This window comes from Lagopus leucura, unplaced genomic scaffold (genome assembly GCF_019238085.1).
Source record: "Lagopus leucura isolate 7727_CA_CO unplaced genomic scaffold, USGS_WTPT01 Super-Scaffold_100002, whole genome shotgun sequence".
NCBI classification, from domain to species: Eukaryota; Metazoa; Chordata; class Aves; order Galliformes; family Phasianidae; genus Lagopus; species Lagopus leucura.
The window spans coordinates 25,504,253-25,517,000 of record NW_024962263.1 but is presented as its reverse complement, the minus strand read 5'-3'; positions in this window follow the sequence as shown (position 1 = coordinate 25,517,000).

The following is a 12,748-nucleotide window of genomic DNA, read 5'->3' as shown; positions in this document are numbered from 1 at the left end:
AAGGAAGGAAGGAAGGAAGGAAGGAAGGAAGGAAGGAAGGAAGGAAGGAAGGAAGGAAGGAAGGAAGGAAGGAAGGAAGGAAGGAAGGAAGGAAGGAAGGAAGGAAGGAAGGAAGGAAGAGAAATATATAAGTATGGCCTTGAGCTGCTGAAGCTCAAGAAGCGTTGGCTCTGTGATATAGGGTTCTGTGTGGAGTAGGGAGTTGGACTCAGTGACCTCTGTGGGTCCCTTCCAACTTGGGATGTTCTGCGACTTCTGTGATTTAGTACTACCAGTTGGTATTAGCAACATTAGCAGTCAGTATTACCACTACTACTCAGGGGCTGAATAGAAAATCATTAAGATGAAAATTTATTAAAAGAAAATCTGAGGAAGAAAAGGAAACAGCAAGATTAGGTTCAGCCTGTGAGAAAGAGTAACTGTCTAGCAGTCTTGTCAGATGTTTGCAGCAGCAGTGATGAGAATGTGTATGCTTAGCTGATGCAGCTTAGTCCCAAACAGACCTATTGTGTGCAATAACCAGGAAATGCTGTGTACTCATAAAAAAACTTATAGCTGTGAATAGAATTCCTAAACCTGTTGAAGATACCATAATAAAATGCTATCACTTTCTGCAGAGAGTAGAGACTCTAAGTAGAAAAAAAAAAAGCTGATAGTCAAATCATAACATTCTCCTGAGACTGAAATGCAGGACAACTGCACACTACTAGACACCCAACTCATGTGTTCGTATGAGCCTAACTGTTTCAAATTATACAGGTCAGCAAACACCAGAGAATTAAGGCTGGATTCCTGTATTAGTACGAATTTTGAATATGAATTTGAAAACAGCTGTTTCCTACAAGAAGTGTGGACCAGACCAACACAGTGTTGCCCTACTGAAAACACTACAAAAACAGTCAAGAGGCTTGGATTCTTCCATTCTTCTCCTTGTTCCCGAAAGAAGCAGTAAACTTCTCCTACTACAGAAACAGTCAAAGGAAATAAAAACATTAATTCCCATTAATTTGGGAATATAGTAATATAGTCAATCTATTAAAACAAGCAATGAATTTACTGTTGAGGTTTTATGTCTGAAAGCAGACTGAATAGAGGAAGGATGGGAAGGTGCAATGGGGTTTAGATAAATTTGCTCATTCAGTGTCATTAGGTGTTCTCACTCCCCTCCCTTCCTCCAGTGCTTCCCTCCCCTCCTTTATTCACGTCTAATAATAGTTGTCTCACTGAAATTCTCACAAGAAAATCCTAATATGTGTTTGGGTTGCAGCGAGCGGATGAACTGGTCCCATTTTTATGTTTTTCATATTGCCAGAACCCAAAATGTCCCACAAACAGTATTATTTATTGCTGGCACACAGTAAAAAGCAGTCTCAGATGCAACACGTATTCTGAGACTTGAACAGAGAATGAAAATTATTTAAATGAATTATGAACTTTGCTATTACTCAAACTACTTGCAAACCATCTAAACAGTAGCTATCTCCCACTGCACATGTATTAATGAAAATATAAAGTACTTGGTAAGCTGTGGATATTTTTTTGTTACTGTGCTGTAACAAGGCAGATTTGATTTTTTTTCCTAACGTAGAATGCCGCCAGATATAAGTACAAAGCCTAATGCTGTCTTCCATACACTACTAACTGATTTTATTCAAGGATAATAATGAGAACAGAGTTGTCACTTGAATACAGATTGTTGAGCTATCAGACCAGTTTAGGGAAATTCAGTTCCAATGGCAAATAAATATCTTTCAAAAATTGGTTAAAAATTACCTATCTCTTCAATGATACTCCTTTCAAACCCGACCTCTGTGAAGGATTACAATGGCACATAATGGGGGGCATACAGGGAACAATCAATTCTACATATCATGTTTAATTCCTTCAGAATTCCATACTGAGCATCTGTGATAACAGAACCTTGGAAAGCCTGTGGAACTTGAATACAATCCAAATTAAGTCCACTTGGGATTCATTAACCCTTTAATGGAAAGTTGTCATCCTCTTCTGTAACATTCTTTTAGCCTACCTCGAAACTGCAACTGAGCATGGGTACACAGTCTCTATTTTTTTTCATAGTCACGTACTGAATTAGAACTGTAGCAACCTTCATTGGCAAAGCACTTCCTTCTTGTCTTAATCTTTCCTGCCTGTGGAAATAAACTATTTTGGAGAAAGTGAGTTTGGCAGCAGAGGCTGAACAAACAGAAAGAGTATAATCATAGTCAATCAGTCGAAAAATTTTTCCCATACATAGATAGCATCAGGATGACGTTAATGTTAATATAGTTTACACAATATTACTGGGAAACTGTATTAAATTCCTGATGTTGCAGTGATTAAAACTTTTTTATAATTTGTTGTGTTGTTTATTGACATTCTAGTTTTTCTTTTCTTTTCTCCTTTCTTCTTTCTTCTTTTTTTGCAATGCAGACCTCTCTCTCATACTCTCTCAATATATTTTTAAATGAAATATATCATCTGAACCTCAACACGTTACACAGTCTTTGTACTTCTTTCATCATTCTGCAAATACTGGGTGCCTTTTTACAGCTAATTCATGCTGAACTCAAAATTCCTAAGTGTTGACAATCATACCTTCAAAATTAATGCAGATATTTATCACTTTTACCAAAACTACTAGTTTAAGCATTTGTAATCTGGTTTTCTTGGATCCACCTTACAAAGTTGTTTGTAGTCATCATATGATCAGATGCTTTACAAAGATCACTTTCCTCTGTTATTTCCAACTTCTAATCTTCATGTCTGTATCAAAGCTTATTGTTATTCATCCATAAATGCACATCCTTACACACAGAACCAAACTTTGTAGGGCACTTAACCAGCTTCCATAACAATCAGTTCTTACTGAATATTTTCCATGCTGATGATAGCTTTCAACATCTGTAAAATGACATTCCTCTTTTCTTTACAGAGCTGTCAATAAAAACGTTAAATAGGATAATCTCCATTATGAGTCATATTATTACTGGTCCTCTGTGGCCAAATTTTTATCCATTTTAAAATTCTTGAAACAGTGTGATAGTACGCAAAGGAGTATAACAGCGCATTATGACAATGATCACAGCTCAGCTTCTATAACTGAATTCTGTTTCCACCTAAAGTTTATTTTAAGGTCAAATTATCCATCTTGAAATTCAGAGAAATATTTAAAAGCTGAAATAAGCAATTTTATACCCTTGAGCCTCATCATATGAATAAAATAAATAATGAAAATAAAATAATACTATTTAATACAATAAAATAAAAATAAAATGGTATCTATTCTTCCTATGCAACCAGGAAGGATGAGGATTTAAGTAGAAATTGTCTGTGGTTGCCAAAAGGAAATAACAGCCATCTGTTATCATTAAACTGTATTTCAGGGAACAAGTACCTTACACCAGGATATAGCAAAGTGTGTTCTTCTGTTAAGGGCTGAGTCTTAAGTCCTTTGTGAAAGTAGTTACTGGATCTTGGAGAACAGAGAGGGAGCTTCTCTCAAAGACTTTTGCCATTGCACTCTTGCATCCAACAGTAAGACGATCATGTAAAAAGTGACAGCTTGGGCTCTTTAGATTCTTTCCATCTGTTTCTGGTGATCAAGAAACTTTGCTGTTGGTTGAATATTTGTTATGATGTCTGGTATTATGCTGTGACATATTTTCATTAGCATTTTAAAATGACTGATTAAATGCTAAGGTATAATATTTCTTCCTAAATCGTAAGTAACCAAAATAGCAAGCCATTTTAAAAGTAATGAAGGAGATGGAGGAATCACATTTAAACACGCATCATAAGCTTTGAAATAAATGGTTGTTTGATCAGTGATTTCTCTTAATAGCACACTGATAGATCTTTTTTGTTCCAGCTTAATGATGGTATTTATACTTTTTATGTAGAAAAGTGTTACAGATCAGTGCTTCTTAATCTCAAAAGTTTAGAATAACAAATAGCAAGATACCTTTATAAAATAAATGCAATTGAAATTTGAAAGAGCTGTACAATAATATATATGTAGGTCTCCCCAAAAGTAATACCTCCTATTTATTTCCATGGAAACTACAATAGATACAAAGAGAACAGTAATAATATTTAACAGAACAAATTCTCAGCAACAAAGTATTATTTTTCAACATACTCACAACCTTTAGCCATGTATTTTTGCCAGAAATGAGCAAGAGTTTGCATACCATGCTTGCAAAAATTTACAGGGCCATTCTGTAAATATTGCTGTCATCACTGCTGAAATGAACTACCCACCACCTCACTGTGCTCACATACACTGTTCAGTCTCCATAAACGTTCAGTAAGCGTCAATGAATGCCAAAGGATACCATATTTTTTTGCATGGGAGAATGCAATGCCACATCTTTACTTCATACGCACTTCCAAGTCTTAGATATCATTGTGCCAGGCTGCCCCTCTCCTGCCATCTTTCATACAGTAACAAAATGTAACAGAATATTTTTGGGATAGTTCAGTCCCTAGTGCCATACCACTATCATCTGCCTCTGATGTTGTAATAAAACAGGACGCATTACTTTCAGAGCAGAGGAAACAGAGGAAAATATATTTCCTATATTAATTCAAACTCAGACAATCCTCTCATTCAAACAGATGCTTTTAATATAATCAAATATATTTCAGTACTGAATTTATATTTTTTATACTTGCACTTTGCAATATATCATTCATACCTTATTGCCCAAAGGTTCTTGAGGGTTACTGGTGTTCTAGGTGCAGTATATTAAACTAAAGAGGCTGTGAAACTCACAAGATATACAGTGGAAACTAAGGGAACTTGCAAAATCAGCTTTGTGAAGAAGTATAGATAAGGCAAATCTGATACCTGATAAAAAAACATCTATAGGAGCGTAGTTTTTGTATTCCTATCAGAAATTTTGTAGGAAAAAACTTGGAGCACTCCCACAGTATTCAAAAATGATAACACTATAGACATGGGAAAATGCAAAGAGAAATCAATATCAAATATTACCTGCTTGTCCTCCCCAAAAGGTCTTAAAGAAATGTATTTGACTAATGGGGCTTAGGCATCATCTTGATAAGAATAACGAATCCCCTTATTGTAGTAAAAGTATTTATTATAGTGGATTAGGCCCAAGATTTATGAGCCCATTACCTGAAAAGTAAAAAATAAAATAGAAATGGACAATAATGTCAGGGGTGAAACTGAAACCCAGCAAGGTATTTTCTCCTATTCAAGCCCTATGAAATTATGTACCCAAGTGTTGCAAAATTAAGATGTTCACAGGGATGAAGAAGCTAATATCCAGAACTATGGAAGATGTATCATCAGGGATGTTTAAAACTTATCCAACTGTATCAAATCACACTCAATATATTAAAAGAGATTCAATTTAATTGTTTAATTTTGCTTTGAAATAAAAAGAAGATAAATGTATCTGAGCTCTGTCAAAAGGTTGAATGGTTGAATATCACTCCTTTGCCAAAACTTGAAAGTTTGAATGTTTCTTGGAACTTAAGAAGATCTTACAGCTAAATTGGAAGTCAGAGCCCTGTTACTGGCTTCTAAAGATAAAGCTTAAATATCTCTTGAATAACAGACGAGACCTTCTGTAAGTTTCTTTACACATCTCAAAATGAAGAAGGGGCTTCACTTCAGTAACACAAACATGAACGTGTGCTTTTTGTTTGAGTAACCGTCATGTGAATTCCAATTGATATTTGGGATAATAATATTTGGGAACACCAGGCATATAACAGAAGTGCCTTTTTGTCTGGTTTGAAAACAGCACTACAAATAATCTACACAAAATGAATTTCTGGTAAATTTTTGTGTAAAAAATTTTACATTACAGTGCCTGCAAAAAGGATTCTTATCTTAGAGAGCTTATTAATTTGGACGATCCCCCCACATAAGATAAGGAAATTTTTCTTAGAATTGATGACATTGTTAAGGACAGAACAGTTAATGAAAAGGACTAGTTTTGACTCATTTAATGCGAATACCATGTAAAAAAAGAATGAAATCTTTGACACGCAAGTCCATTAACTGCACACTGTATGCTACCATCTCTCTAGCAGTTAGAAACATTTTTTTATTCTTACTTCCTAAGTGCTGTACAATACTGTAGGATGTTTGTGATCCTTACATAGCTACTCTAAAACTTCAGAAGAAATGTGTCAGTTTTTCTCTCTGTTCCTTCAACACTGCAACATCTTGATACTACAGCAGATTCAGAATCAGTAGGATCAACATTTTCTTACCTTAGGTGAATAAACTTTTATAAAACATGATTTTCCATTCATCTCCCTCATGTGAGTTTTTGACTCCTCACTGTGCAGAATGTCTACCTAATTTTCACTCTCTAACAAGTAATTATCTTAAAATAAAGCCTTGTTTTTTTCCTTAAAAGAGAATAAGATGTTTGTACTCATAAAAAGCTCTTCGGAGCTCATGCAAAATCTACAACACAAGAAAGAAAAGGCGTATAGTTGAGAGGATAAAACAAAAAAAGTCGAAAAATAGTTATTTTTATATTAGCATCAGTAAAACTTTTTAAAAAGGATATACATTTGTTTCAGTGCATTTAAAAGTAATTTTCTACCTGTGCAATATTTATCATTGAAACTTCTTATCACTAAAGGGAACAAGGAATCCTGCTTGATGCTGGTACTCTTCTTTTAACCTATGAGGTTTTGATCATTCCCTGTTTTCATCATTTCTACTAGTGTTCAAAAGAATGTATTTCTGATGTTCAAATTCTCTCATATAACTGCACTGCAGAATAATTCTGTTTAGGGATAGTACTTTAATACAGAATAAATTCACACAAAGTTTAGTGATTTCAGAAATTCTTTCTAAATAAGTCATTCCTGAAAACTGCCATTTTAATTTATGAACAAATTGTCTGGAGAATATTGTTGTAATAAGAGTTGTAGAAAATCTAGGGTAAGAACACTATTTTCCTGCTCAGTTATAAAATACAGTGTTAACCCTGCCCAAAGGAGGAGGGTCAGAACCAAGCCATTCTATGACTACACTATAACCCTGGAGTGAATGTGTGAAGTGCGTGCACTTTATAAAAAACACTAATGTTGACAAAAAGTGCTTAGCAAAGATTTGAGATTCTATCTCAACCAAAAAAAAAAAACTTACATGTGGTTACATGAAGGTAATATTTTAAAACGAACTCATAGACTTAAAAATTAAAGTATCTATTAATATCAATTGATAAGACTTGTTAGAAACAGATGAGTATTTAAAACATAAAACAGAAACAAAATTAGTTGAAGAAATTACATCATAAAAGTTTTTTTCAAGTTTTGCAGTTCTTTTTCTTGCATTTACAATTTTTTTTTTTTTTCATCACAACAGATCGTTGCATCTAATGCTGAAGATTTGATGTACAGATTTTGGAAAGCACACAGGAACTATATTCTCACAGAATACAACTAGAGCTTTTAAAACATTTATTTTCATTTGAAATCCCAACTGCAGACTTCAGTAAGCCAATTTTCAAAAGGCTTAAGGTTCTTATGAGACTAAACTGCTACCTGAAAATTGCAAACGTGCTATCAATCAGGACATTTGGAATGCAATGTCACAGAATTCAACATAAGGTGCAGAGGATGCATATTTCTTGGAGATGAAATTACTTCCTTCAAAAGTAACTTGTACATCTGAACTTGTAAGTCATACGGGAGTAGTGAAACTACTATTAACTGTTCTTCAGTTAGGATCAAGGAAACCAGAATTGCTCACAATGTGAAAGAAACATTTTCTAGTAGAACACACGCCACTCTAGTATTTTCTTAGCACTTTAAACTTCACCTCCTCTGATCTCTGGTGTTTTTATGCCCTGACTTTTTGACTTTTCCGTCCATGCTCCAGCAGGCAAACAATTTACTTAGGAAAAATTATACAGAGTGAACAGGATTTTGCTTAAGCTACAGAGCACAGATGTTTCAAACATTCTGTACTTCAATTACTAGAAAATCAACCTCCCTGTAGGGAGCATATCCTCACTGGATCAAAGCTTCAGTAGGTTTAAAGAAGAAGGAATATCCTTAAGAAATGTCCCTCTGAGCTACAAAATTACAAACTTACTTCCAGTGGATCTATTTTAGAGCAGTTATTGATGCACCTTCTGTTATATATCCTCACATATTAAGAAAAGATCAGACATTATCTTTGTTTAAACAGTCTAAAAGTCTGTACAATGAAAATCAGACTACTGAAACTAAACTAAAAGTTTACACAGACAGCATTGATGGATTTTTAATGTTAATTTGTACAAAACGAACCCCAGCTAAATGACTTGTTTGTTAGCTTTTAAATCTGCTTCAATTCTCTTTTCCTCTCTGTAACACTACCATTCTCTTTTTGCATAACAGTAAAAAACAGAAGAGATATATAATCAGTGCATATAAAATTCTGGCCTTCCCTCCAGGATCCTACAATTCAGGATAACAAACTCTCATTGCTTTCATTGGGGCCAGAACTGGGGGTAGGTTACTGATTCCATGGACGAACAAGGAATTCAAAATCTCAGGTACCTCAAGGAAAAATTATTTTGCTAGGGAAAGAGGGGTTCCCAAATGTCCATAGCTGCTTTTAACCAGAAAGGATGCTGTATTACTTTTTTTTTTTTAAAGCAGGTTTTAAAGAAGCCTTGCAAGGAATATGCCATTTAATTTCCTGAATTAAATTTGATTATAATTTTAATACTAAAGTTATATAAATAACAATATTTGAATTATAATATTGTTTTAAATTTAAATTCTTAAAAAAATGATGGTAAATTTGCATATCTCTACTTGAGTTCTGACTTTTTACTGTCTTATATGAAATTTTAATGATGAATTAAAATGTGGTTTAATATTTGCTCTAAGTCCTACTCTCATGAAGTTGTTTCTCATTTTCATATATTACAGGACAATGCATTACAAAGTCATTAACAAAGCCCACCATTCTAAAACCATGACAAAATGTAATAACTTACAACATATAGGTTCAGATGCTTTAGGAAACATTATAATAACATCTATTACAACTGCATCTAAAAATGCATATTTTTATATAGAGATAGAAACAAACAAGCTCTTCAAATATAATATCTGTCATAAATAAATTGCTTCTACTTTCATATTTCAAATGACCTTCTCTAGTTTTATTTTGTTACATAAAACTCTGGTTCTGTTCCTTCCCTAATCACACCTAATAAAGGGAGAGATTTTGATTTTCACAGAACACTCATGTGATACTCCAATTATATCCTTCAAGCACTGGTTGTTTCCTAACTACCTTACAAAGTAATTTTCTGTAGAGAAAAATATACAAATTTCCATGCAACTGAGCAACACGTAAAGTTTCTGCTGCTCTCATTTCTGGAGAAAGCTGATGCATAGTAAGAAATAGCTTCTAGCAATGAAAGAAACATGAAAAATATTTCTGCACTAATGAGGAAGAGAAATTACGGAAAGGGCAAGCTTACAGCTATTTATGTGTTATTTCTATATGCCACCATTCTAATCAATTTTTCTATTTATATTATATACAGAATTATATCAGAGAAGTTATAGGCATGGTATTTGGGAAAAACATTATTTAAGGTACATCTGTTGAAATCTGAATTTTCAGGCAGCATATTACATCAATAACAAGAAACTAGAGCTATCCACACAAGAACATTGTATAACACCTACTGAATTTTCATCCTATACCTTATGAAACTACCTGTAGTGAAAGACGATAAAATGATGCTGGAGGCATGACTTTCATGGAGTACCCTGGCTTTTTTTCAGCATAGAATTTTCAGATTTTGGCTAAGATAACTATTCTTTTCCAAGCTGAAAGCAGATCAAAGGTATAAAAATTGCCAGGTGAATTAGTTTTATTAACACCATGCTTCCAGTCACAAATCACAATTTCCCTTTACAATCCTAAGGCCCTTAATTTCTTCCTCATTAAACTTCTTTTGGCGCATAACCTAAAAGGTATGTTATTCACCCACAAGACAGCACCAAGTAACAGCAGAATATTATAAAGGGCTTATGACTCCATCATGATTTTTTTAGAAACAATTCTCAGTGAAGTCTTCCAAACTTCTAGATTTTCCAGAACCAACTCAACAACACTTTGAGAAACTTTTCCAGTAATTCATCTAAAATGCTGACACTCACCTTACTTCACACATTACTACCTGTAAAGCTGAGGTATGTTTAAAATGGGTTAAAATTTTCATGTATTCTTTACTCTGATGTAATTTTCTCAATAAATTAAGAATAACAAAATGAGCCCTTGAACTTTAATTGAACTTGAATTTTAAATTATTAATGTCTTGAGAGATTAATTTAGGTTCTCATGTTCAAATTTTTGTAACTCATATGCTTTGAAACCCATCTCTAAGCAGTGATATAAGTAACTAAGTTGTGTACGTGAGTGTTAAAAACAGGATTTTTTAGTAAATAATTTGTCTGTGTTGGCGTTGTGTTCACACAAGTCTACTAACTCACTTAGCAAACTAAATTTCTCTTCTCTATTTCCACACATTTATATGTATTCATTTCTAGCTATTAGAAATGTTTATTAGAAATAATAAAAAACCTAGATGTTAATCCATAATGCCTTTGACAAAAGAGACATAGTATTCACCATCTTCCAGAAGGTAACATTTTACAGAGTTGAAATGTTGGGTACCAATATCACTCACTATCATCATTTATTTATCTCCACATGCAAGAATTTAAGGGTGGTCACTGTAGTACAGTGTGTGCAGGAGATGTTCTGAGGCCCTTCCACTGTGGCAGTAACCTCTTAATCAGAGTTGGTAGCCCTAGGTTTTTCCGAGTAAGCCAAGGAATGGCAAATATTTGAATCTTTGACTCATATATTTAAAAGAACACTAATTTCCAACATACAGTAATTTATAACGTGTGTATATATTTTTATATTTTTCTAAGATGGCTACAATTTGCCAGTGTGCTTTTATCATTTCATTTGTTTCTCTCCAAAGCACTTTTCACTATTTATTATTTATATATATATATTTATTATTTATATCTCTATGTTTGTTTATGTTAGGTGAGAGAGAGCAAGAAATGCAAGAGAACAGAGAGCACTTTTTTTTTTAGTGGAACTTTTACAGTAAGGCAAGAATACTTGCTTTCCTAATGAATTCAAAATCCCCTGTAATTCAACAAGTAACTAATCTAACCACCTTTGAGGCACAGTGCACTTGACAAGCCTGGTAGATTTCTTGTCAGTTTGCTGAACCTGATACAAGAGCAGGTAGTCCCAGGCTTACACAGCCCTAGTATTATAACTCCCAGAATCCCTTTTTACAAGCAAGATCTATGTGCATATTCATTCTAATAGCTTAAAGAGTTTGAACAGCTGCTCCTTTTAAGTCATTCTCATCTCATACCATTATTTATAAATGTTCTACAACACAGTGCATAAATCACTTTTTGTGTGTTTGTGAAATATAAAAGAAATGGCCCTAAGTGCATCAATAGCAAATAGATCCTTTAAGAATATTCTTTTCCATTCATCTGTAGCTTGAAATAAAACAAACATACTTTTAAATACATCATTTTAAGCAATAAAAAAATGGTGATTCATTTTGCATACAAGTTAAGTCTAATTAAAATTCAGGAGTAATCCTGCTGTGAGTACGTGCTGCAAGACAGACGTATTTGTTGACCTAAGATTAGAACAGAAAACCCATTAAGTAAATTAATAATCCCAAAACCCAAATAATTTAAGATTCCTAAGATTTCTGGTGGGAGCAAAGACCTATCATGTCCATTTGATATTCTTGCTGCTGATGTATTCTTTCCAAGACTCAGCAAATAGTTATTATCAATACACTAAGAAACAAAATGTAATTGCACCACTAGGTGCTGGCCTTGGAGTTTACAAGTTAACATGAGCATGGAAAGGAGTGTCATACCCTACCCACTTTAAAGGTAATTTCCGAGTAGCAGCTCTACATCAAACAAAACAAGGACAATATTTGGACAGAAAGGACAAGGACAGAAAGGCTCCTCATTTATATTTGTGTCAGGAATCCTTAAATCAGAAATGGGAACTTGAAAGAGAGCTCTTCCCAATCCAAACAATGCAGATCAGCAGGGTCCTGGGGGAAGTATCTTAAAAACTGCTTCTATAAACGAACCAAGTCAGTTCTATTAATCAAAACCAGATCATTTTCTTTAGACCTAGGACCTTAAAAAGCTTTGATTTCATTTTTAATGTGCCTATTCGATTAGTTATATTAAGCCTCAATACAGGAGATTTGGCAGCCTACTTTAAACTAGAAAAATGTATTGTTGACACCAGTAGCCAAAATGAAACCCTCATTTTATTACTAATCATCAAAATAAGATTTTGTCTCAGGGTTTTTGGTTTTTTTTTTTTCAGTTAAAAAATTCATTCTGCTAGCTAAATTAAATATGGTTTACTCAAGCAGAAATGTAAAATATTTTGAGAAATTTGGCAAGAAGAATATGAGCCATTTATATGATTTTGTTTATAAGGCTTTCAACGTGAAATCCTACCAGGATCAAAATATCTACAAGAGCTTTCCACATAGGGGTAGTTTTTAACATAGATCCTGTCTCTCAGAATGGACATAATCCAACCAGTATCACCGGAGATGCTCTATTATCCACAAAAAAAAAAAAAAAAAGATGACTATTTTTTTAAGACCACCAAACTATTTGTTTTCATAATCAATTTATCACCAAATTTCATAAT